This window comes from Pinus tabuliformis, chromosome 1_1 (genome assembly GCF_031772625.1).
Source record: "Pinus tabuliformis cultivar Carrire ecotype Pingquan chromosome 1_1, CPIR1, whole genome shotgun sequence".
Classification (NCBI taxonomy): domain Eukaryota; kingdom Viridiplantae; phylum Streptophyta; class Pinopsida; order Pinales; family Pinaceae; genus Pinus; species Pinus tabuliformis.
Genome location: NC_142297.1, coordinates 961,434,106 through 961,460,770, shown reverse-complemented (window position 1 = coordinate 961,460,770; position 26,665 = coordinate 961,434,106). Strand labels below are relative to the sequence as shown.

The following is a 26,665-nucleotide window of genomic DNA, read 5'->3' as shown; positions in this document are numbered from 1 at the left end:
CCTCCTTCTTCCCACGTGTGTGCTTCTCCTTGTGTGTAAACCCAATCAACTAAGGAGAGAAGAATGTGAGAGATGAGATGAGTGAATAATGCCTCAACCTAACTTGTATTTATATGAAACGTTGATGATGTGTGCCATACATATAGCTGCTGGCCAACCTTGACAGTCAAGTAAATACAAATAAATTCATATCTCCATAAATACATGTCGGAATCGGGTGATCGTTAGATCAATCCTACACTGCTCGACGAGAGAAATCTACGAAAAATATCAGTTGTCATAAATAAGATGACACACATGGAGTTTCGCCCTAGTTGCTAATTTTAACACCCCCTCCCAACTAAGGAGAACTACATCTGCTAATCCATCTGATCGTCGGTACTATTTCTGCCATCAAATGCACTGCCTTGCACTGCTTGGCTCTGCTCTTCTCTGTTGAACTATGAAGAAGAAGAAATGATCGACGATGTATCATACCATCCTCCACTAACTCGAATTCAATCTTAGAGTGTGTCATACCACTCTTACTGATCCCAGATCAGTGCCACAAGAGAGTGTCTCATACCACTCATACTGATCCCAAATCAGTTTCATTGATCCCAAATCAATGGAGGTCATCCTATCATAAGGAGTACAGCATATACAACAATGTGTCCATCGATAGTACTACTATGGTCCCTAACCCCATTTCCCTACTCATTGGCCAGATGAGAGGTACTTCCCATGAGTCCCAGACTGCATGGGTAGGATGCCTCGACAGGAGAACCACTCATCCTATCCATAAGTCACCACGAGGTATCACAGGGGAAGGTTGAACCTTTCACGCTGTACACAGCACACCACTAAGGGAGGGTGAGTCGCCCTATGGTTTCTTGTCGCTCCAAGAAGTACCCCAAGCCCCCCGAGCTCCCAAAGTTCAATGCATGCATCATGTAGGACCCTCATAAGAGGGTCTCTCAATGACTCCAAGTCGTTCTCGAAAAGTCAAGAATTTGACCTTTCCCAGGGGGTTTGTTAGAATGTTGGTGACCTGCTCATTTATACCGATATGATGGAGCCTTATTGCTCCCTGTTGTACCATACCCCGGATAAAGTGGTACCTGATATCGATATTTTTGGAGCGATCATGAAATACGAGATTCTCTGATAAACGAATCCCACTCTGGTTGTCACTGAGGATCACAGAAGTATCCAATGTATATCCAAACAGCTCACTGAAGAGCTTCCGTAACCAGACAGCCTCACAAGAGGCCATACTCGCAGCAAAGTACTCTGCCTTAGCAGTGCTCAAAGCCACCGACTTCTGCTTCTTGCTCATCCAGGATATGGAGGCAGATCCCAAAGAGAAACAACACCCGGAAGTGCTCCTTTGATCCACCACAATGCCTACCCAATCAACATCGGCGTATCCATGTAGTCTCACATCTCCTGCTGTGTATCTCAACCCATGAGTGATTGTGCCACGAAGGCATCTCAATAGATTCTTGGCACCAATCCAATGTGAGTGGTGAGGCTCAACCATATGTTGACTCAACGTGTTGGCTGCAAAACATATATCCGGATGGGAGTTCACCAAGAACATCAATGCCCCTATGAGTTGACGATACTTGGTAGCATTTTGCAAAACAGGTCCGACAACACTACCACTTAACTTCTTGAAGTCAAGCTCCATCGGGATAGTCACAGGCTTGCAGTCCACCATACCAAATGTCTCCAATATCTTCACCACATATTTTCCTTGAGATAGGAAAATCTCCCCTAGCTTCTGCTAGACTTCCAATCCTAGGAAATAATGCATCAGTCCTAGGACCTTCATCTCAAATTCGGAAGCTAACTCCCTCTTACATTTGTGAACGAGAGGGTTTGCACCTGTCAGAAAGAGGTCGTCAACGTACAACACCAGTATAAGAGCCTCAACATCTTCAACCTTAAAGTGAAGGTTTGGGTCAGCTTCACTCCCAGTGAATCCCAGCTGTTGACCACTACGTGTCAACGACCCATAGCAGTACACCCTCTTTTTTCAAAAAGGGGAGAGTGCTTGATCAACGTGTTCGTGCCGTCCTACTATCATCATCAGCTTGGTTATCATGTTATGTTGTAAACCTAGTCTGCATGTGTAAATTGTAAATAATCTTAGCAGATCTGTATCATATATGTAATTTCCTAGGTAAACCTAATTTTCTAGTGATGATCTACATTCCAGAAGATTTTTTGTCACACTAATCCATGATCGGCAGAGTTTTCCTTCAGCCTAACCCCAAAGTCAGAATGGATTTTGTCATTAGAATCTTAGGGGAGTCTTAGTGTGCTAAATCGAGTCTATGTAAAAGCGATTTGGGAATAATCCTAACTATTTGGCTAGGTTATTTTATTACAAATTGCTTGATCTGCTGGATTATATTTGTGTTGTAGAACTGGGTAGTCTATGAGGGTCTATGTCAAATGGGTTTTCCTCCTTGAGATGTAAAACTGTAAAATTCAAGATGTAAAGTGTCTTGAGGGTTAGAAAAATGTTTTATCCCCTCATAAGTCCTAGGTCCTAGGTATTTTTTTCCAAAGGCTAAATTCGATGGTCCTTTAAAAAAATTAAATTTTAAGAGGTCCAGGGACTAAGGTTAAATGATTATTTTGCTAAATTTTAGGCCCTTGGTCCCTTGGGTTAAGTCAAAGTCAAAATTTTGAGGAAATTAATTCAAAAATTAAATTTTTGAATTAATTAAAATGCATTTAAATGATAATTTCGAATTTCCTCATTATTTTAATTTCGACAGATCAAATTAAAAGATTTTTTGATCCTCATCAACAGTCGAGATCGCTTTGACAAAGATCACTCGAACTAGCCGTTGGGATTTTTTCTCTTTAAATAGGAGGTCAGTTGTCCATTGAGATCATTCGATCTCAGGGTCGTGTGCTAAAGAAAGCTCTCTTGTAATCATTTTTTCATGTGCAAATAAAAAAAGACTTTGGGGTTAATCTCTACTGGTGTTACTCTTCGGGGAAATGTTGTAAGATGCTTTATTTTCTTGCATAGATTTACTTTCAGCCATTGATGTTAGCTTATTGAAGAGTGATTTAGATACAGGTATCCTGTCTGATCACTAGGGTTTGAATGATAGTTTAATTTCTGAATATAATGGCAGGTATCTCCATTAGATCTGAATTTCATTGTCGTTTTCTCTCTCTATGTTAATGGTTAAATTAATCTTTGCAGGAAATCCTTTTTTTTTAGATTACCAGGCGTTTGGGGAACTTCTCAGCTGAACCAGCCAACTCCCAAAAAAGCATTTTTTGAAGAGCCCTACTAGTTATGATCCCAGGCTTATCATTAGAATTTTTCTTGTGAATGCATGAAGGGTTTTCTGAAGCACCTCATACTAAATTTAAAATTTTAAAAATATTTCTGTGGCATACTGACAAATCTGGCTATTTAGAGCTTTCAAACTGTGAATATTGTAATTATTTAGCTAGGTTTTTGGGTTTTTAGTATGATCCTTGCATATATTGTTTCTGGGTGTTTGTTTTGTCATTGCAGGTTGCAGATCTGAAGAGGAGATCCTAGTTTGAAGCCAGATCTAGGCCCTGGAGGGTAAGATCTGGCCTTAGAATCAGCTCTTGCAGGGGCATTTGTTTCAGATCTGCAAAATTTCGTGGGGTTTTCAGTCCGAAGTAGTTGATCTCTAAATTAAGTTTTCTGAAAAGGTTCAAGGTTTTCTAGGCCATCTGTCTGCTGCTGCCTGGGGTTTCATTGATAAATCCGAAGTACAAGTGTGAAATTCGTTTTCTGGAATTTGGGATATTTTTCTGAGGGTTTCAAAATTGTTTTTATCATTCTGGCAGACTTCGGAATTTTTCTTTGCTGCTGTAGCCACCCTCAATCGCTGCTCCAACTGCAAAAAACGCATCAGGAAAGGCAACTCCCTCTTCTCCAACCGCTGCCCACATCCCTCTCTGCCTGCGTCCTGTTCTATCCTCCCATAACCCTCACGCAGTCATTGTTGCTCCTCAAAGCTAGCGTGCTGCCATCCCTGCGTCCATTCTTCAGCTCCCACTGTCGAATCCTGTAGCCAATCCACGTGATCTGCCTCAAACCCTCCTGCTCCTCACGTTGTTCCTCTGTGGTTTCCCTTCCAGTGTCCTTTGCCAGCCCTTACGCAACTCTTCTCTTCCAGCTAGAAGCCAAACCCGCAAGCAGCTCTTTCCTCATTCTCACGCAGCTGTATCCACAATCATATAACCTGCCTGACCCGCACGCATACCTCTCTCACTTCCACGGCCTTTATTTCTCACGCTGCCATTGTTGTGTTTCCATGCTCGAGCTCCGCCAAACTTGCAACAAATCCATCGAGTCTCCCTCGGCAGAACTCCATTTTCTCTTCCGCCATCCAACTTGCACAACGATAAACAAAGCATTCGATTTTCTATATGCTGCGGTTTGATTTTGTGGTTTATGCAAGTTAGGGTAATGTATATTTTTATATAGTTTAGTTTTAGTTTTAGAATTAAAATTTTCTTTTAGTTTTTAGATTTATTTATTTCATTTCAGTTTTGTTTTATTTAAATTTTGAATTTAAAAAAATTGAAATCAAAAAATTAAAAGTACGATTTTCATGGTTATATATTTAAGCTTTAGAACTAGATTTTTTTTTAATTTTATTTGGCTTAGGCTTTAGTTTTAACTTTATATATAAATAATTTTAGTTTTGTTTTATTTTTTACTTTAAAATAAACCCAAAATAATCATAAAAAATAATAAAAATATTTAAAAATTAAAAAAAAAAATTGAAAGAAAAGTTTTTTGTGGTATTCGACATAGCTAAATGTGCTTAGATTTTATCTGAAGATTAGCTATCTGAAAGTGGTGATTCATTTTATGAACTGGTTAGCATTTTGTGGTCATTCAAAGTATTCTATCTTTTGAAAATTTAATTGTTGGAGCTTTGCTAAGTTATTAAAATTGATCGTGGTTGCTTGAATGTTTTAATGCTCATCGTATGCTAGACATTTCAGTAAATATTTTCAAGCAATTGTTGAAAGATTTGTTCGTATTTATATTTCCTAAGCAGCGAATCAATTATTCGATTTCCACTTCATCTAGCAAAGGCACTGGTACTAAACATTTAAAGATCTAATCAAGTTTTAAAATCAATCAAGTGCTTGTTTCCCTCGTTGTGTCTCCCAAGCCAGCTGATTCCCAGTTGGTCTTCTTTTATCCCATAGGGTCTACCCCCCTTAGCCTAGGGAGACGGCTTAAACGAAGAGATCGGGGATCAGGGTGACAACCCCCGGTCTGAGCGTTGTCGCGGTGCTTAGACACTCTGCATGACAACACCAGCTTCATCAAGTAGCTATCGATCCTCTCATACCAAGCTCGGGGTGCTTGCTTCAACCCATAGAGGGCTTTCTTCAACCTGCACATGTGAGATTCCCGATCATGAATCTCAAATCCTTCGGGTTGTTCCACATAGACTTCTTCTTTGATTGAACCATGCAAGAATGCGGTCTTGACATCCATCTGATGTAGGTTCCATCCTTGCGAAGCAGCAAGGGCTATGATTGAGCGGATGGTGGTGTATCGGGCAATAGGTGCAAATATCTCGTCATAGTTTATACCTTCCTTTTGAGAGAAGCCACGAGCGACAAAACGAGCCTTATACTTTTCAACACTTCTAACAGCTCCATGCTTTATCTTGTAAAGCCATTTCGAAGTGACAACTATTTTGTCCTGGAGTCTAGGGATCACATCCCAGACATCGTTCTTCATGATGGACTCGTATTCCTCAGTCATAGCATCCTTCCATACTTGATGCTTCACGGCTTATGTGAATGATGAGGGCTCATTTTGAATGATCGTGCTCATAATGGTCAAGTATCCCTGATACCTGGTCGGCTTCTTACTTTCCCGGAAAGTCCCTCTAGGTGCAATGTGTCCTTCAGCATCATCAAGTGTCCCCCTAAGCCATGAGGGCCTCTTCCTAGAAGAGGAAGGCTCTTGCGGAGGGGGATCAATAGGGTCCATAGGTTCTTCCACTTCGGGCATTGTCTCATCTTTCTTTTCCTCCGGTTCGCTGGTGTCAGCTTCTCCAAATTTCCTTAGTATAGGAAAATTGTTGACTTTGCTAAGAGCCATATCTTCGTCGAAGGTGACATCATGGCTAATCTCGACTTCCCTTTGACCAGCCACATAGATTCTATAGCCCTTAGTATTTTCGCTATCGCCCACGAATATTCCCTTCTTCCCAAATGCACCCAATTTATTCCTTTTCTTTTTCGGCACGTGAAAATATACAGGACTTCCAAAAATTCTAAAACGAGATACATTAAGGTTCTTACAAGTGAACATCTCTTTGGGAGTCTTGGAATCCAATGCTTAATGAGGGCATCAGTTTTGAACATATACGATGGTATTCGCAGGTTCAGCCCATATAAACTTTAGAAGCCTTTGATCATGGCGCATGGAATGAACAGCTTCCAAAATCTTACAGTTCTTCCTTTCTGCCACACCATTCTGCTCAGGAGTGTATGGTGTTGTGGTCTCGCTCTTAATGCCAACTTCTTTGCAAAAGTCATGGAACTCATTGGATTCATACTCGGTCCCATTATCAGTCCTTAAGATCTTGATCTTCTTCTTAGTTTGATTCTCGATCAAGGCTTTGAAATGATGAAACCAGGAGAACACTTCATCCTTCTTTTTCAAGAAGTATATCCAAGTTTTGCGAGAATAATCATCTGTAAAAGTGAGGTAATATAAATATCCTCCCAAAGAGTTCACAGGCATCATATCAGATATGTCAGAGTGAACCAATTGCAATATATCAGAGGTCTTCCTATGGCTTGAGGGGAATGGTCCCCTTTTGAGCTTTCCTTCGGCACACCCCAGACATACACCTTCTTGCTCTCCTTTAAACTCAGGCATACCAGTCACCATTTGTCTCACATCGGGTAGAGCCTTATAGTGAAGGTGGGCAAACCTTCGGTGCCATAGTTCAAACTGAAGAGTTGTGTTGCAAGACATGACTCCCAATGGACTTCCTCCAACTTGATATAGAGAGTCAACCTGAAACCCAAGAGTAAAAGAACTTTAAAATTCTTTTTCCATACACGTACCTTGCCATCGATGAAGGCCACCTTGTAGCCTTTGTCTTCCATTGCCGAAATGGGGGTGGTTCTTTTTGAGATCAGGCACATATAGAACTTCTTGCAAATGAATTGTGTTACCCTGATTCAATTGAAGAGAAACATTCCCTACGCCTTTCACGGGATATTTGGAGTTGTCTCCAAGAATAATTTCCAGGTTGGTCTCCTTCTCTATCAGATTAGAGAGAGCTTCTTTGTAACTAGTGAAGTGCCTTGAGGCACCACTATCAATAAGCCAATTTCCCAACGAGTCCGGAGGAGAAGTAGTAGAGAGGGCCGATATTAGATAATATTCATCTTGCTTATTGTTAACAACATTATATTCATACCTAGAGTTTCTTGCCTTCTTGGAGGGTTGACCACTTCCTTGATTTCCAGCATTCCTTTTTCCTTTGCCATTGAACCTGCTCTTCCTTTGATTGTTGTTGGAATTGCCTCGGGAGTGATTTTGATCATCGTCGTGAGATGTGTCCTTTCTATCAGGACACTCCCTCGCATAGTGGCCAATTTTGTTACACATGAAACATCTTCCTTTCCTTCCACCTTTCGGTCCAACCTTTACCTTAGATTTTGACCCGGAATTATTTCTCCTTTTAGAATGAGAGGAGAAAGCAGATGGATTGCCTCTAAATGAAGGCATTTACTGCTCTTCCATCCTTGTCTCTTCTTGAATGCATCTCGCCATCAATTCCTCAAATCCTAGAATTACATTATTGTTGAGAAGAGTGGTTCTAAACACATACCATTCAGATGGGAGCCCTCCAAGAGTTGTGATGGTCAGTTCCCTATCAGAAATGACTTCCCCAATTAATAGGAGATCATTCTTGATCTCGGTGATCCTTAAGAAGTAGGCTTGCATATTCTCATCTTTGCCCTTCTTAATTCCCTTCAGCTTATTCTTAAGGAACAAAACTTGATTTGCATCACTAACTTTAAACAAGCTTACCAGTGTATCGTAGATTTCCTTGGAGGTGTTCAGCTCGGAAACGTAGGCCATCGGGCGCTTGTCGATAGAGTCTCGGATGATCTTCTTTGCTTTGACTTCTCCCTTGGTCCACTTGTTCCTTGCAACAACCGATGCATTTGATGGAGGCTCAATGATTCTGCCTCTCACATGATCCAAGACTTCCTGCTCTTCCAATGTCAGATCAAGAGACATCTTCCATTCATGATAGTCAGACTTCTCACGGAGCTTCTCTTCGGCAGGGAAGTGTGATGAGGAACCCATGAAGTCCTATAGACTTTTTCCAACAGTCTTCAGTGATTTCTCTTGCTCTTGCTTGGGCTTTGTCTTCACCTCAGCTCTAATACAATGTTAATTTATGGTATGTTCTATGCTTAGTGCAGTTTACTTCAATTTCTCTTATTAGCCGCTATTTAGCAATCACATTTAACATAAAGTAAAATGTTGATAGAACATTAATAGATCGACAGAAAACAAGCCAAGACAAGAGACACTAGATATGGTGGCTAGCCAGGGACAAACCCAAATCTGGGTCAACCCTTTCATCAATTCTTCTATAATGTTCAATAGTTCAATAGAGAGAGAAATAGTACGGATATACAAATTTATAATTTTATGACAGCAACTGCAAACCCTAACCAGCAAAGTCAAAGCTAGTCAAACAAGATAGAATTGACCTTCAATCAGCTTGGTCAATATCCACTCAACTCGGCCTCCAACAGCGAGAAGAGGCAGCCCAAAAACAGTGTGAAAAACCCAGTCAAATGAAGTCAACTAAAGTCAACCTGCTGCCAGCAATTAGGGCAGTCAACACTGGTCAAACCTGAGGTCAGAATGCCTCAATTTGCGTGCCAAAATCTGTGGCCTGCCTAGGAGAGACAGCCACATCAAAACCGCACTTCAGAAAAGTCCACGCTGGTCAAAGATACATCTGCAGCCCTGGTCAATGCAGTCAAACAATTCTGCGTCCTCAAATCTGCGTCCTTCTGCGTCCTACTTCGTCCTTCTGCGTCCTCCTTCTTCCCACGTGTGTGCTTCTCCTTGTGTGTAAACCCAAACAACTAAGGAGAGAAGAATGTGAGAGATGAGATGAGTGAATCATGGCTCAACCTAACTTGTATTTATATGAAACGTTGAGGATGTGTGCCACACATTTAGCTGCTGGCCGACCTTGATAGTCAAGTAAATACAAATAAATTCATATATCCATAAATACATGTCGGAATCAGATGATCGTTAGATCAATCCTACACCTCTCGATGAGAGGAATCCAAGAAAAATATCAGTTGTCATAAATAAGATGATCCACATGGATTTTGGGCCTAGTTGCCAATTTTAACAGACATGTCTTTTTTACTAGTGCCCCTTCACTAACTTAATTAAATAGCTTAATGTTAAGTTATTTATAAATTATTAATATTTTAATATTTTATTAAAAACCTATGTATATCTTATTTATGAATATTTAATTCATAACATTGCCTTCCCCTTAAAAATGCTTTGTCCTCAAAGCATGGGTAATGTCGGGTGTTGCTGAAGGAAACGTTCTAATTCCCAGGACGAATCTTCCTCTGGTAATTTCTTCCATTTGATGAGGTACTCCTTTATTGTCTTGGACCGTAGTACCTTCTCTCGGGTAGCGAGTATACCTTCTGGTTCTAGGACGATTCTTCCTTCTTCATCAGTCTCTGGTATTTCTATTTGAGCTACATGGTTTTGCCCTAGTACTCATTTGATACATGAAAGGTGTTATGCATTCGACAGTTGTCGGGTAACGTCAATCCATAAGCCACGCTACTTATTTTTTTGATTATTTGATATGGACCATAATATTTGGGTGATAGTTTATTCTTTCCTCATTCTTTCAATGACAACTTCTTATAGGGTCGGAGTCTAACAAAGACCCAATCTTCTTCTTCAAACTCTCTTTCAGTGCGATATCTATCGACCTGTTGTTTCATTCTATTACGTGCCATCATTAGATTCTCTTTTAATAAGTTGATGATCCTTTGGTTTTCTTCTAAGTGGTTTTTTACTGCTGGAACCCTAGATTCGAGTAGTGAAAAATCCTTCCATCTGGGTAGTTCATAACCATAGAGAGCTTGGAAAGGTGTCATTTTAGCTGACGTATGGTAGGTGGTGTTATACCACAACTCCGCCAGGTGTAGCCACTGAGTCGACTTACTTTGTTTATCAATGACGAAGCAACAAAGATATGTCTCCAAGCACGTATTCACGACCTCAGTTTGACCATCTGTCTGGGGATGATAAGCTGAAATCATGTTGAGGGATATTCCTATCTAGTGGAAAAATTCCTTCCAAAAATTACCCTTGAACCTTGCGTTCTATAACTTACTATGAATTTGGGGAACCCATGTAGTTTGTAGATGTTTTTACAAAACATATCCGCAATTTGCTTAGTTGTGTCAGTTTTTTGATGGCCATAAAATGGGCATATTTAGTGAGTCTGTCGACTACAACAAATATCTTGTCCTTACCGTCAGACACAGGTAGTCCTTCTATGAAGTCCATCGAAATCTCTTCCCATTTCTAGTTGGGAATGTGTAGCGGGTGTAACAAACTCGGGGTTGGGATATTTTCACTCTTATTCCTTTGACAAATATCACACTCTGCAACATATTTATGAATTTCCTTGCTCATGCCCTTCCAATAGAATGATTGTCGAATGTTGTAGTAAGTCTTGTAGAACCCGACATGTCCAGCTGCATGTGAATTGTGAGATTCTTTTAGAATTTTCAACTTAAATTTGGATGTTGGTGTTAGGTAAATTCTACCTTTGTACCACATTACGTCATTCTTCCACTCGAAATTGGAATATTGACTAATATTCTTAATCATGGAATCACAATCCTCATCCTTGGCATACTCGGCTCGTATTTCGTCCAACCATTCCGGAACAATTATTATGGTGGCACAAGTTGTATTGTCGTCATCCTTACGTGAGAGTGCATCGGCTACGACATTCTCCTTTCCTTTCTTATGCAATATTTCTAAGTCGAAAGCTGACAGCTTCTCCATCCACTTCTGTTGTTCTGTTGATAATGTCTTTTGTTGAAGTAAGTATTGAAGACTATTGTGGTCAGTTCGGATTGAAAATTTACTCCCAAGCAAGTATTGGTGCCACTTTTTTAAAGCATGTATGATGGCGAGCATCTCCTTTTGGTATGTTGATTTCAAGCTTTCTCGTTTATTAAGTTTCCTGCTTTCAAATGCTATAGGGTGGTTGTCCTGCATTAACATGGCTCCAATTCCAAATCCCGAAGCATCACATTCGACTACAAACGGTTTGGAGACATCAGGGATCACTAGCACTGATGTGGTTGACATTACTCCCTTTAAATTCTCAAAACACATGTCTGCTTGGTCATTCCACTAATAAGCATTCTTCTCTAACAAATTGGTCAGGGGTGCTGTCAGATGTGCATAATTTTTTATAAATCTTCTGTAGTACCCGGTTAGCCCTAGAAATCCTCTTAAGCTTGAATAAGTTCTTGGGTTTGGGCCATTCTTTGATTGCCTTGATTTTGTTGGGATCCACTTTGACTCCTTCCCTGGATATAACATGTCCTAGGTACTCAACTTCCTTTTGCCCAAAGGTACACTTTAATAACTTGGCGTAGAATTGATTCTTATCCAATACATGTAATACTTCCTCCAGATGCTTGAAATTTTCTTTCCATGTCTTACTATAGACAACAATATCATCGAAGAAAACTAATACAAACTTCCGCAAATATGGGTGAAAAAGTTCATTTGTGGTTGCTTGGAAGGTGGTTGGCGCATTTGTTAGTCCAAATGACATAACTTTAAACTCATAATGCCCTTCGTGAGTTCTGAATGTTGTCTTTTCGACATCTTCTAGTCTTACCCGTATTTGGTAGTACCCTGATCTTAGATCTAATTTTGAGAAGTATTTTGCACTGTGTAGTTCATCTAGCATTTCATCAATGAACGAAATCGGAAACTTATGTTTGATAGTGATTTTGTTTAACCCTCTGTAATCTATACACAAACGGAAGGACCCATCCTTCTTCCTGACCAATACTACGGGTGCAGCATAAGGACTTCTACTTTTCGTAATGATTCCATGCTTCAACGGGTCTTGTATTAATCGTTCTATTTTTGTCTTGTGGTGATGGGGATAACGATATGGTTTAACATTTATTGGTGTCGAGTTTGGTTTGACTTCGATGATGTGTTCAATTTTCCTTTCAGGGGGTAATTTCATTGGTAGATCTTGAAAAACCTTCTCGTATTTCTGGATCAAGGATGAAATTTTTTATGGCTAGTGAGTCCCTTCTACCAATAATAACTCCAATTGCTGACATTGTGCGACAAATGTTGGGGCTCCTTTGCGGATGCTTTTTTTCATCTGTTGAGCAGAGATGACTTGAGTGGGTAGAGCTTGGAACCCAAACAGCTTATACTTCCTTCCATCCCATTTGAATTTAATGAACTGCTTTTGGTGATTAGCTGAATACGTGCCTAGTGTTTGTAACCATTGTATCCCTAAAACGACATCTACTCCTCCTAGGGGAACTGTATAAAAACTGGACTCCATTTCGTATTCGCTTAGTTGCAATTTAACTTTATGGCATTTGCCTACTCCATCTATCTGTTTCCCATCTGCTACCATAACTTTTAAATCTGCTATAGGGTAGGCAAAAATGTTAAGTCTTTTCGCAACATTGACATCTACGAAGTTGTGTGTACTCCCTGAGTCTATTAGAACGATAACGTTTTTCTTCTTGATGTGACCTTTAAGCTTTAGTGTTTGCGGCTGAGTTATCCCTGTGATGGCTACCAGAGAAATTCGTGGCATATCCTCTTCTGATTCTGGATTAGGGTTTTCATTTTCTTCATTGTTCTCTTTGTCAGAGTTGTCTATAACGACCTATCTCTTAATAAAAATAAATTATATTAATTAATAAAATGATTTAAAATACATATATATATATAAAAGAAATTAATATAAAGTTATAATCTTAATAATATTTTAATAAATCATAAAGTGATATCTTTAATTAAATTTGAAATACTTATATACGTGACCATAACAGTGTGATAGAGGAGGCGGGACATGGAAGGTGTCACCCGCAGATTAAGCGGTGGGCTGCTGATGGAAGGGCGGCCACCGCCAAGAAACCTGATAAAACCACCGAGCAGAAGGTTACGGAGGGGGACGGAAGGAAGGGAAAGAACAGGGGGAGAAAATCTGAAGGAGGAGGAACATCATCTGAGGAAATTACCCACAGGAAGAACTTGAATTGTTCTGAGGTTCTGGGCACGGGGGAACAGTCGGCTTCTGTTAAGAAGCTTACTGGATTGAGCAGCCAGGTTCTGCTCAGTTTGGCTGGGTGGATTCGGTCATTTGGTAACTGTAGCAGCGCAGCTAGAGGCATCTTCAACGGCAGGGACACAGCTTATTCAACCGCAGCGGCACAGGTAGGTACCTCAGCAGTTCTGTTAATTGCTTTTGTCAAATTTCAGGAAATTGTTTACAGGTTCGTGATAAATCCCTTACTGTTTTCTTTGCATCTATTCTCAGCCCTTACATTTGGTATCAAAGGCAGGTTGAAACCCTTTGACCTTACAGGCCTTACACCCACCTACGTTTTCCTGATTCTTGACTTGAATACTGTCTGTAAATTCTTCAATTCTTCACTGCCCTGCCCTGCCTGTAAATCCTGTTCTCTCTCCTTTGCTGCCATTCGGGCCACCTTCTAGGCCTCAAAACGCTGCCCTACAACCCCCTGTTCACTCAATACCTGACCTGCCTCCTACTGCTGCTCCTCGGCCTCCTGAACAGGTCACTTTAGGCCTGCGGCGTAACTATAGGTGCTCCTCCTAGCTGCGGCTGACCTGTACAAGAAAGATACATAAAAATCAAGGCAAAACACCACCCAGAACTGCCCTTAAGCAATGCGGCTGCCTCTGTGAGGACTTGGAGTTGCATTCAAAAGATAAAAATGCCAGAATAGCCCATGACTCTAGGATCAATAATACTATTTATTAAGATACTCAAAGAGATTTTGTCCTGCTTTATCTTATAATTGGTTAGGCATGATAGGTTCTCCAACAAACTACCAAAAAACTACATGATGGATCGTCTCTCTATGAAATTTCTATTTCTTATACATGAGAATGGATCCATACGAGGAAAATATTTGATACAGCACCTCCAAAACCCTAAAATAAATTGGTTTTAGACACAGCACCTAGCTTTTGGTTAGTCTAGCCCTCGCTTGAGTACAAGAAAGTCAACCAAGAGAAAGTGGCTAGCTTGTCTATCAAACTAACCAAGAGAAGGCATAAAGAAGCTCCAGGCCTTGTCCTCAAATCAACTCGCTGACTCAAAGATGTGTTATCACAAGAATGGGTGCTCAAAAATGATGAGAAAATGGCTGACAACTCTCCTTAGATGACTTGGAGCTGCATTCAGAATTGACAGCCATTGATAAAACGTGTTTACTACCCAGTTTTCCCCAGCAGCGGCCGTGACTAGAACTGTCGGACAAGATCCATCTTTCCTGCGCTGTGAGCTACCTCGAGCAATCGCACAGAAATCCATTTCCATAACCCGAATATATAATAAGTGGAACGCGCGGAACCTAGGAACAATTGGTTGAATTTCCGGATATAAATCGAACTAAGAACCTTTGGTCTAACTTCTCCAAAGTCCTCGAATCTTCACCCTTTTGTCTTGGTGACAGCATCAAGGTTACGTGGAGGGTGGATAGAGTAAATACCGTGCAGTATGTGACACAAGGATTCAATTTTAATGTTTTTGAATGTGCCTAGGAAATGCGTTAGGGTTACAAACACTCCTTGCATGGATTGAACCTATGCGGATAGAGCCCACATGTTTATGTCCTATGCAACCAACGCTCAACCAAAGGTTGAACTTGTTTTAAGACATCTTATATTGTCAAGTGTAAATAAGATATTCGAATTCCAGTTTTACACATCATAGGGTATGTCATAATAATAGGCATTCATAGTAAGCTTCTTGTTAATAAACTTTAGTTCTCCTGCGGATAAATCATTTTTTCTATAAAAATTTGAGCGTGTGCGGTTTTGTTAATTTATATTTTGAGTTGTGCCACGATAAGCACCATCTTAATTTTTGTGCCTCATTTTCATTATATGATTCTGTGTGTGATTAAATGGATTGTAAAAGTTTAATATACAATAAGAAATGTAAATAAATAAATAAATATTTAAGAAATTAATATAAAGTTATAATCTTAATAATATTTTAATACTGATTGATGTGTATATATCATAGTCTAGAGCCAATCTATGAAATATGAAACAACTATTTTGACGCAGAAGTGCTTTGTCGAGGCTTTCGAAGCGTTGGAGCCCCGGTTAATATAGGCCCATCGGGCCTCCGAAAATCCCCTGATAGTCAATTTTTCCCTGAAATCGGACAACCCAACTCTTTTCGAGGGCACGAAGAGCCTTTGGATGAGTAGGCTACTCTCATCACTGAAATTGAGCGTGGAATAAACAGTGTTCAAATCGTTTCGATTTTATGTTTTTAATGAAAAATATAAACAATATTCAAATCGTTTCGATTTTATGTTTTTAATGAAAAATATAAACAATATTCAAATCGTTTCAATTTTTTTGTTCTTAATGAAATATTAATCGTATTCAAATCGATTTTTCGTTTTTAATGAAATTTGAGTTGAATTATGATGAAACTCAGTATCATCTTATATGATATATACGTTCTGCAATAATGCAAACAATAGATTGAATTTCGACCTTCAAAATTTTGTCTATTAGTCCATAATAGTAATTTTGTCATATACCTGTGATAGGAATCTTTGAAATTTTTGCCAATATGACTGTGATCATCGAAACAAGAACGCGTGAAATTTTGACATTAGGAAAAGAAAATCTTAGAAAATGGAGAAATTTAAATGCTAAATAGTCGGCGCCCCAAAATAAATAAATATATATATATATATATATATATATTTATATATATATATTTATATATATATATATATAAATATATATATATATATATATATATTTATATATATATATATATATGATATTTTGTTTAAATTAGTACCACTTAAGTTACTTGGTTCTATTAAAATTTGATCCTTATATTTACCAAACAAAAAAAAAAACGTTATAATTGATATTCCAATAGGATACATTTAAGTAATTGATGTTGATGTTGTTCATTATAAACGAGATAATTAATATTTAAAATATTTAATTTTGCAAGTGTTACTTAGTCATTACTTGTTGGATGATCTACCCTAGGCATTAATAGCCATACCCTTCTGCATTGTTTCATCTTAGGATAGAATACCCTGCATTAGGACAAGGAGGTCGCAAGACCACCCTCCTTGTCCTCGGTACCAGTAAGATCTGCCTAGCAGATAAAAACAACAAAAACTATACCCATTTATGAATGTGAAATTGCAAAAGAAAATTATATGTTAAATTCGATTGTCTACCTCAAAAATTTTTATAGAATTTTATTATGTACACAGGAAACATTACAATGGTAAATACATATGAGCGACGACGACGTGATCAGACAGCATCACCGTCATTAATGCCGCCACAGTCTCCATCATCATCCCCATCGCCACCACCATCACCATCGTCACCACCAAGACCATTATCAACATCAATCGCTCCAGCACCAAAGTTGACCATGATAATGAACTCATTGGAAGCCTTATTGGAGACATTAAAAGGATCAACTAAGGCTAAGACCAATGAAGAATTTCAACCTTTAGCTACTAGTTCAGCGGAACCAAAGAATTTTGAGCACAAAAGAACAAACGAAGATATTTCTAGGGAGCTTCAGAAAATTAAACTCCCAAAATTTTCAGGAGGTCGAGCAGGTGAACGCGCTGAGGCATGGTTAGAAGGAATGAACAGATGCTTTAGATTAAGAGAATATTCTTCTTCGGCAAAAAAAAAAATTGTTGTATTTCAATTAAAGGAAAGTGCCTTGATTTGGTGGGGAAATCTAGAAAAGCAGCTGCATCTTACATCGGCTAATGTCCCTTGGGATCTATTTGAGGAAAGATTCCACGCAAAGTATTTACCTCCATACTTTCAACAACAGCAAGCCAAGGCCTTCCATACCTTAGTACAGGGTAATAAAACAGTGGAAGAGTACGAGATAAGGTTTATGGAGCTTGTAAAATACATTCACTACTTAGATTCTGATGAACGTCAAGCTGAACACTTCATATTTGGGTTAAATCCTTGCATCCGAGCCTTGGTAAGCATGTGGAAACCATCATCAGTAGCTGAGGCAATTGAATGTGGTCATTATGCAGAGAGCACCTTGGAATCAAAAAAGATATAGGGACAGCAGAACCTTTACAATCAGGGATTCTAGGAAAGACTCCCCGAAACTTCTTCAAAGGAGGTAGCTCGAGGCTACCTTAAGGTAACAGGTTTACCCCAAGAAATATAGGAACAAGAGCTCCCATGGCAGTAAACACTATAGCCACGGAATCATCAAACACCAGTCCATGGACATCTCGAGGGACTGCCAGTAGAGGAAGAAATTCAAGAGGAATCAATATGAGAGGACGAAGCTCTTTCTCTAGAAATTCACGTCCTGATTCAAGAGGATCAACGCAGCTTAATTGTTGGGGATGTGGGGGACCGCATTTTCAACGTGTTTGTCCAGAAGCTTCGTCAAATATATTGCATAGGACTGGAAAGGAACCAATATCAAACAATCAAGGTAATCATAGAATTCATGCAGTAGTCAGCAACGACCTAGCAACGCTTCAATCCACTGCAGTGGAATCTTCAGGTATTATCAATGGTATAAAACTCAAAATCTTATTTGATACTGGTGCCAGACAAATGTGGGTTGGCAGCTCGCAGACAAAATGATTTCAAACAGGTGGAAATGGCCTCAGGAGAACTCCAATCCATGGGCTTAAGTGTGGATCAATGCAAAATTGACCTAGGGGTCTGTATGACTAAACTGAAAGTTTATGTCACAGCCTTAGGAACTTATGATCTTATCATAGGTATGGATTGGCTAGAAGCTCATCAAGCTTGGGTAGACTGTTATGGGAAAAGAATTCTAGGTATAAATGATGAAGGAGAAGCAATCCAAATTCAAGGAATCAAGAGAAAAGTATCTTTACGCTACATATCAGCAATGAAAATGAAGCGTTGTTTAAGGAAAGGTTGTCAAGCTTATGTAATTCAAGAAGTAAGCGAAGAAAAAGGACCATCCTTAGGACAATATCCGGTGTTAGCCGAATTTCCGGATGTATTTCCAAAAGAACTACCAGGATTACCTCCTGTAAGAGAGCTGGATCTCACTATTGAATTAAAACCTGGTACCCAACCGATCTCTAAAACGCCTTATAGAATGACAACCCTAAAACTTCAAGAATTGCAAATTCAATTTAAGGAACTACTGGATATAGGTCATATTCGGCCCAGTATATCACCTTGGGGCGCTCCTGTAATTTTTGTGAAGAAAAATATGGATCTTTAAGATTATGCATAGATTATCGAGACTTGAATCGAGCTACAGTAAAGAATCAATATCCTATGCCTCGAATTGATGATCTTTTCGATCAAATGAAAGGAGCTGCCGTCTTTTCAAAAACTGATCTTCGATCAGCCTATCATCAGCTAAGGATTTCTGAAAGCGATATTTCTAAGACTGCATTTTGGACACGTTTTGGACATTATGAATTTACTGTGGTACCATTTGGATTAACAAATGCACCAACAATATTCATGAATCTTATGAACAGTGTTTTCCGCGAATATCTTGATCAATTTGTACAAGTCCTTTTGGATGATATTCTCATCTATTCCAAGAAGAAGAAAGAGCATGAAGATCATTTACGAATAGTATTGTCCTGTCTTAGAAACCATCAGTTGTTTGGAAAATTATCCAAGTGTTCATTCTTTCAGGAAAACATTCATTACTTAGGCCATATCATATCAGGTGAAGGGATTTTAGTAGACCCTGAGAAGGTAAAAGCAATCATGGAATGGCCAATATTGAAAAACGCACATGAAATACGAAGCTTTATGGGTTTAGCCAGTCATTACCGAAGATTTGTGGAGGGATTCTCCAAAATTGCAAAGCCGATTACAACCCTTCAACGTAAAGGTGTTAAGTATGAATGGACTGAGGAATGTGATAAAGCATTCTCCGAACTCAAAAGACTACTCACCAGTGCACCAATCCTAAGAGTCCCTGATATGGACAAAGATTTTACGGTATGTACTGATGCAACCAAACAAAGGTTGGGTGCAGGATTGATGCAGGAAAGAGGAGTGATAGAATATGCTTCCAGAAAGTTAAAACCTCATGAAGAACTCTATGCTACTAACGATTTAGAGTTAGCCGCTGTAGTACTAGCTTTAAAGATCCGGAGACATTATTTAGTGAGGCGAAGTTTTACACTTAAAAGCGACCATCAAAGTCTGCAATATTTGTTCACCCAAAGAGACTTAAATGCCAGACAAAGGTGATGGAGTGAATTCCTAAGTGAATATGACTTTGGAATATCATACATTAAGGGAAAAGAAAATGTAGTAGCAGATGCTTTAAGCAGAAGACCTCGGATATTTTCTCTCATACCTATTAAAGTAGACTTAAGACAGCGGGTACTGAAATGTCTCATAAAAGATAGTTGGTATTTAAAAGTGAGAGTTAGTCTTGAGAGTAAAAAGCCAAAAGAATCTAAATTTGAAGGATATGAACTAGAAAATGATGGAATCTTACGATTCCATGGGAGGATGTATATTCCTGATAATAAGGATCTTCGAGACACTATCCTTAGGGAAGCCCACAGAGCAGTATATTGTGCACATCCTGGAGTAGGGAAAATGTATGCGGATACCAAGAAACTCTTCTTCTGGTCAGGCATGAAACGTGATATCGCTCAATTTGTTGCAAAATGTTTGGAATGTCAGCAAGTAAAAGCAGATCATTGTCACCCAGCGGGTCTCTTACAACCTCACGACATTCCTATGTCTAAATGGGAGATCATTTCTATGGATTTTATCACTGGGCTACCTCTTACTTCTCAAAGACACAATGCCATTTTGGTAGTAGTGGATAAATTAACAAAAAGCGCCCATTTCATTCCCGTAAGAGATACTTACGATGTTGCTGACGTAGCTCGAGTATTCATAAATGAAGTTATCAGATTTCATGGAGTACCTAAGAAGATTATATCCGATAGAGATTCGCGATTCACTTCTAGATTCTGGACTTGCATGCAGTCAACCTTAGGAACTCAACTAAATTTAAGCACTGCTTACCATCCTGAGACTGATGGGCAAACAGAAAGGGTAAATCAAGTAGTTGAAGACATGTTGAGAATGTATGTTATGGATCAACAATCACACTGGGAAAAGTACTTACCCTTAGTCGAATTCGCATACAATAACAATTACCATAGTTCGATTGGAATACCTCCATTTGAAGCATTATACGGCAGACCTTGCAGAACATCGTTAAGTTGGGACAGGTTAGAAGATCGAGTGATAATAGGATCAGAATTAATCCATGAAATGGAAGAGCAGGTAAGACAAATTAGACAACGATTAAAAGAAGCACAGGATAGACAAAAGAGTTATGTTGATGCTCACAAAACTGATAGGAGATATGAAGTAGGGGATCAGGCTTTCATCCGCATCAAACCGAATAAAAGTACTATTCGATTCGGAAAAGGGACAAAGTTGTCACCCTGATTTATTGGACCATTTAAAGTCGTGGAAAGAGTTGAACCTGTTGCCTATCGTCTTGCCCTGCCACCTCACCTGCATAGAATTCATAATGTATTTCACGTTTCTGTATTAAGACATTATATCGATGATCAATCTCATAACCTTCAATGGAAGGAATTGCAGGTATCGGACGAGCGAGTCGTATCGGTTGAACCATTACGTATACTGGAACGTAGGGTTCGACAGCTCAGGAATCGCCTGGTGGACCAAGTTAAGGTCCAATGGGACAAGTATAGTCCTGGATCAGCTACTTGGGAAGATACAGAGGACATATGTCAAAGATACCCTAATCTATGACAATTTTGAAGAACTTTAAACTATATTTAGTATATATTTACTTCACTGCAAATCAGAGACTCAGAACCATTTTGAATGATTATATATAAACGTGAAATTTTGTGACATAATATATGTTTAAATTTTGTTGGTACATGGATACTAAAACGATATATGTTGTTGATCTTACTAAATTATAGTTGTCAAAGTAATGTTTAAGACAGTTAAATGATTTTACTTGTGATAAGAATTAAGATATTATAAATCTGTTTTATTTATACATGTCAATATGATCAATGGAATAGAAATCAAGGAATAATTACATTTTAAATGAAAGTCAATGACATGCATAGAATATGGCAAAATATGTTATACTGTAGTTGACATATGTGAATTATACATGAGTTATTTTGAATATGCTAATGCACATTTTACGAATGCATGGATAAGTGTATGATTGCAAATAATAAACAGTTACTAGAATGAGCACGTGAAGACATAACCTCAGAACAATTAAAGCTCAAAGAGATTCTATGATAGGGTATTAACCCTAATTCTACTGGGAGGGGTGGAAGTGTTGCCCACCGTTCATCCTCCTAACCCTGGAGTCATGGGAGGACTGTGCGAATCACGCTCCCCTAGACGTGTGATGATGACTGCCGGATGCCTACTGGGAATCAAGTCGGTATAACCGACGCTGTCACCTTAGAGTTTATGAATGGTTAGGTCAGCAAAACTGACGCCATGGCATACTCCAGTAGAGGACGGATAGGATGGGAGCGAAAGAGATTAGGAAGGATAGGATGATTTTAGAATAGCTTGGGAACCTGGATAGGGCAAGGCATGACCATTAAAATCATAAACCTAAAACACTAATTTTATAGTCTTCTTATACTAAAATAAGAATTTTAAACCTCGGTTTACAATCCTAAGAAGAATGTACTAATTGCTACCATAAGTAATCAGATAAGATAAAACCCTAACTTCGGGACGAAGTTTTCTGAAGGGGGAGTGTATGTAACGACCTATCTCTTAATAAAAATAAATTATATTAATTAATAAAATGATTTAAAATACATATATATATATATAAGAAATTAATATAAAGTTATAATCTTAATAATATTTTAATAAATCATAAAGTGATATCCTTAATTAAATTTGAAATACTTATATACGTGACCATACCAGTGATAGAGGAGGCGGGACATGGAAGGTGTCACTTGCAAATTAAGCAGTGGGTTGTTGATGGAAGGGCGGCCACCACCAAGAAACCTGATAAAACCACCGAGCAGAAGGTTATGGAGGGGCACGGAAGGAAGGGAAAGAACAAGGGGAGAAAATCTAAAGGAGGAGGAACATCATCTGAGGAAATTACCCACAGGAAGAACTTGAATTGTTCTGAGGTTCTGGGCACGGGGGAACAGTCGGCTTCTGTTAAGAAGCTTACTGGATTGAGCAGCCAGGTTCTGCTCAGTTTGGCTGGGTGGATTCGGTCGTTTGGTAATTGTAGCAGCGCAGCTAGAGGCATCTTCAATGACAGGGACACAACTTATTCAACCGCAGCGGCACAGGTAGGTACCTCAACAGTTCTGTTAATTGCTTTTGTCAAATTTCAGGAAATTGTTTACAGGTTCGTGATAAATCCCTTACTGTTGATAGTAGTAAAAGTTAAACAAGAGGAGCGATGGCGGGTGTTTGAGTGATTAGGGTTTCAGATGGTCCGTCCTGTGTCGCCGCTGCTCCCAAAGATCAGCTTTGTTTTGGAACGGCTTGGTGCGTGGCCGCTGGGTTCACAGAGCTCGATTCTCCTCTTTGGTTTTGGCCCGAATCCCTTGATGGAAAGGAGTATTATGATTCGAATCAAAGCAAACAGAGTCCAGAGGTTTTCTCTCCCTTCTTGGCTCAGGTCGTTTTTCTCAGGGCGGATCTGGGCACCTTTCCTCATTGCCCTGGGCGTTTTGGTTCAAATCAACCAGACCTTACCCAGTTTCGGGTAGTTGCGCTCTCCTCCGCGGGTGTTTTGCCCTGGATAGGTAGCATTGTCTGCGTCTATAGGAAAAAGATGCGGCTGACTGTTCCTCTGTCCCCATTCGGTATGCCGCGGGCCCGATCTGCCGCTTTCTGGCAGTCTTTTAAAGATTTGTTTGAAGACCATGTATGGGGCGGGAGCTTGGGTCTGGGTTCCCCGCGGTTTGAGGCTCCTCTGTTCACCCTCGCGCAGATTTGGGCGGTTGACATCTCGGCAGCGAAGAAACTTATGCTCTGGACTCCCCTTTCCAAGATCTCCTTTCGTCGAGAGGTCCGGGTCTCCCTGACTCTTACAGGTCCTCCAGATACTTTAAATGAATGCCGGAGAATCGACCATGGCAAGCCAGCTCCCCTTCTTGTTCTGGAGAACCAACTATCAGAAGGATCCAGGCAAAAAACAAAATTAGCAATAAAGGAATCCGGTCTTGCAGCGATACAAATCTTCATCAGAACCCTGTCAGGGAATACGATCTGCAAGCAAATAAGAACAGGGATGCTGATAAAAAACTTAAAGGAAGAAATACAAGAATTATTAGGCATATCAGCAAGCCTGCTGAGCTTGGTTTATGCAGGACACATTTTACAGGAAAAATTTACAGTGCAGCATTATGGAATAGTGAGAGATTCAACTATTTTTCTGAGCATGAGGCTGAGAGGTGGAAGTTTCGGATCTAGCTCAAAGGGCACAGGCTCGTTCAAGGATGCTGTCAAAGGAAAAGGGGAAGCCTCCAACAAGCCAGCACCACCACAAGATCTGCCTGGTCCTTATATTGTGGAGCAAAGTAAGCAGACACCAGTTTTGACAATCGATATGCCGGAGGTAAACAACTTTCATGCTGATTTCTCTTCTTTAGCAGTCATTTGTAGATTCAATGGCTTTTGGCCTAAAACAGATGCTTTACGACATTGGATCTTTTCCACTTGGTCACCAAACTGTGACATCCATTTATGCTCCAAAGGATTTTTTATTGTAAAATTCGACTCAGTTGAGAAAAAAGACCATGTCCTCGATGAGGGGCCATGGTTCTGGGGCAATGAAGGGCTCTTCATGACCCCTTGGTTTCCAGGTTTTGACCCCTCCTCTATGGTGGTCTCCAAAATGCCAGTCTGGGTCAGGTTACATAACCTCCTGCTTCATTTTTGGCTTCCCAAAGTTTTTGAAGCAATGGGGAATGCAATAGGCAAATACATCAAGCAAGATGTGGAAAGAATTGCTAGATGCATACATACTTTTGCCAGAATCTGTGTCAAAGTTGACCTCATTCAAGGGCTACCTGACAGCATCATTCTGATCCATAACAACTCCCAGTGGAAACAACCTCTAGATTACGAAAACATGGCCTTCAGGTGCCGAGGCTGTCAACAGACAGGTCACCTCCGTAATAACTATCCTCAAGTCAAAAGAGAAAACAGAAGGAACAAGAAACAAGCAAAAAAACCAAGAGGCTGGCAACACACAGAGAACCCAGAAGAAGAAACAGAAGACGAGGAGGCAGATAACCCTCCACCTGATCATGAAGATGATCCAATTGGGGGCGAAGCCACGGCTTCCTCCCCCATAGCAACTAATCAAGCTCACATGTCGCCAGAATCCGAGAATTTGGCAGCTCAGGGAATGTTGGCCTCTTTGTCGAAGAAAAATCCAGTTCTTGAGGACACTAGCGGGGCTAAAAGACATCACTCTCCAGAACACTCCGACTCAGATAAGGACGCTCCTTGTCATGTGGAGGATTCCTCTCTTGTCCTTATTTCATCCTCTCCAACTCAAGGGGATTGGTGAAAGGTTGAGAAGAAAAAGGGGAGAAAATCATAATTTCCCTACCTCTTTGTGTATTATTTCTTTCGGTCTCTTTCTCTTATCTTTCTCTTCTATTTTTTTTTGTCCTCCAGCTGAGGCTGTTGTGCTGGTTCTTCGTCAACCAGTTGAGGATGTTGAGCTGGTCTTTGTTAACTAGCTGAGACTCTATTCTTCTACCTTTTTTAAGGCAAAGAACAAGTCTTTCGGAATGCTCTGCATATACTTTGTAACTCTCTATTTTTATTAATGGATGGTTCGCTTTTTTCTGTGGAAAAAAAAAATCCCTTACTGTTGGATAAATCCCTTAATGTTTTCTTTGCATCTGTTCTCGGCCCTTACATTGTCTTATGAAGATTCTTCTTCTTGTTCTGCTTCAAAATTGTAAAGTTTTTGCGTTGTGCATTTGTGTCCTGCTTAATACTTGTCTCCGCATTTCTAGCATTTGCCATCCTTTTTTCTTTCAACATTAGATTGTTGTTTTCCTTCATTGCGCATTGGTCGTGGAACATACTTGCTAGTGTTCTCAGACGATGGTTTGCCTGACTTCCCTTTTGAATAGTTGTTTGTTTTCTCATTACTGACATATGGTGTCTTATGGAGTTTATATTTCCATTCGACAATTATAGTTGTGTGTCTGGCATCCTCAATGGTTTTGGGTTTATGTAATTTTAATTCTTCCCGAATATAATCTTTAAGGCCACAACAATACATTTTTAATAACTCTTCATCTAAAAATCCTCTTTGCCTTACTGCTAACACTTCCCATTCGTGAGTGTATTCACTCACCAATCCTTTCTATTTGAGGTGAACGAATCTCTCGTATACATCATCCTCTTCCTCGTCATGAAATCTTTTCAGCAAGGCATTTTTAAAGTTTTGCCAATTGAATGAGCAACCTGTACATTTAGAAGACCACCACAGAAACCAATCATACGCTTCTGCTTCTAGGTAGTTGGATGCAGTCATGACCCTTTCTTGCTCCCCGAGTGGTGGGTTTGCTAAAAAGATGGTGTCCATCTTATTTACCCATACTACAACGCCTTTATGGTCCTTACCATCATACTTACGTAATTCGTTTTTAATTTTAAGATGGTTCCTTTTGAAAGACTGGCTTCCTTCGAAGTGTATTCTTGGTTGCTCGTGCCTCAAAAATCCAGGGTTTGGAGAATTTTCATCTTCTGGGTCCAAGGACTTTGTGTGGCCGAGGGTGGATTGGCTCCTCTATTAGACTGGCTCACCATGTCTTTTATGGCTCAGATATTCTGTGCCATGTCATTTTGAGTCTTCCCAAAATTGTCTTGCTTCCTTTCGACATCGTCAAGGCGTTTCCGCAGCCTGTCGAGTTCTTCTTGAATTTTTTTTGAACTATCATCATGACCCATTTTGTTCTTTTTCTTCCTAGTGGACCCAATTTTTAATAATAATCAATTTTATTTCTTTAATTAAATAATAATAATATTTTTTTAATTAATTAATTAAATAATTATAAATTATATATATTATATAATTATAATAGATATATATATATATATATATAGATATATATAATTTTAACTATGTTTACGTATAGTCGACTAAAGTATTAATTGTTACGACTTGTTTCCTTGACCCGTCATCCGGTTATGTAATCCATTGACTGGATATCAATTCAGCGAATTACCTCTCAG

At 39.5% G+C, this 26,665-nt stretch overlaps 1 pseudogene across 1 annotated transcript in view; it reads right to left on the bottom strand.

The window, feature by feature from the left end:
• Nucleotides 1-26,665, bottom strand: part of LOC149217682 (protein NUCLEAR FUSION DEFECTIVE 4-like) — a 283,964-nt pseudogene that overhangs the window by 56,209 nt on the left and 201,090 nt on the right. The window contains exons 14-16 of the transcript XR_016250688.1: nucleotides 24,877-24,898; nucleotides 18,479-18,487; nucleotides 7,216-7,242 (exon numbers count right to left, since the gene is read on the bottom strand). The product of XR_016250688.1 is annotated as a protein NUCLEAR FUSION DEFECTIVE 4-like (transcript). The remainder of the gene's footprint in view (nucleotides 1-7,215; nucleotides 7,243-18,478; nucleotides 18,488-24,876; nucleotides 24,899-26,665) is intronic.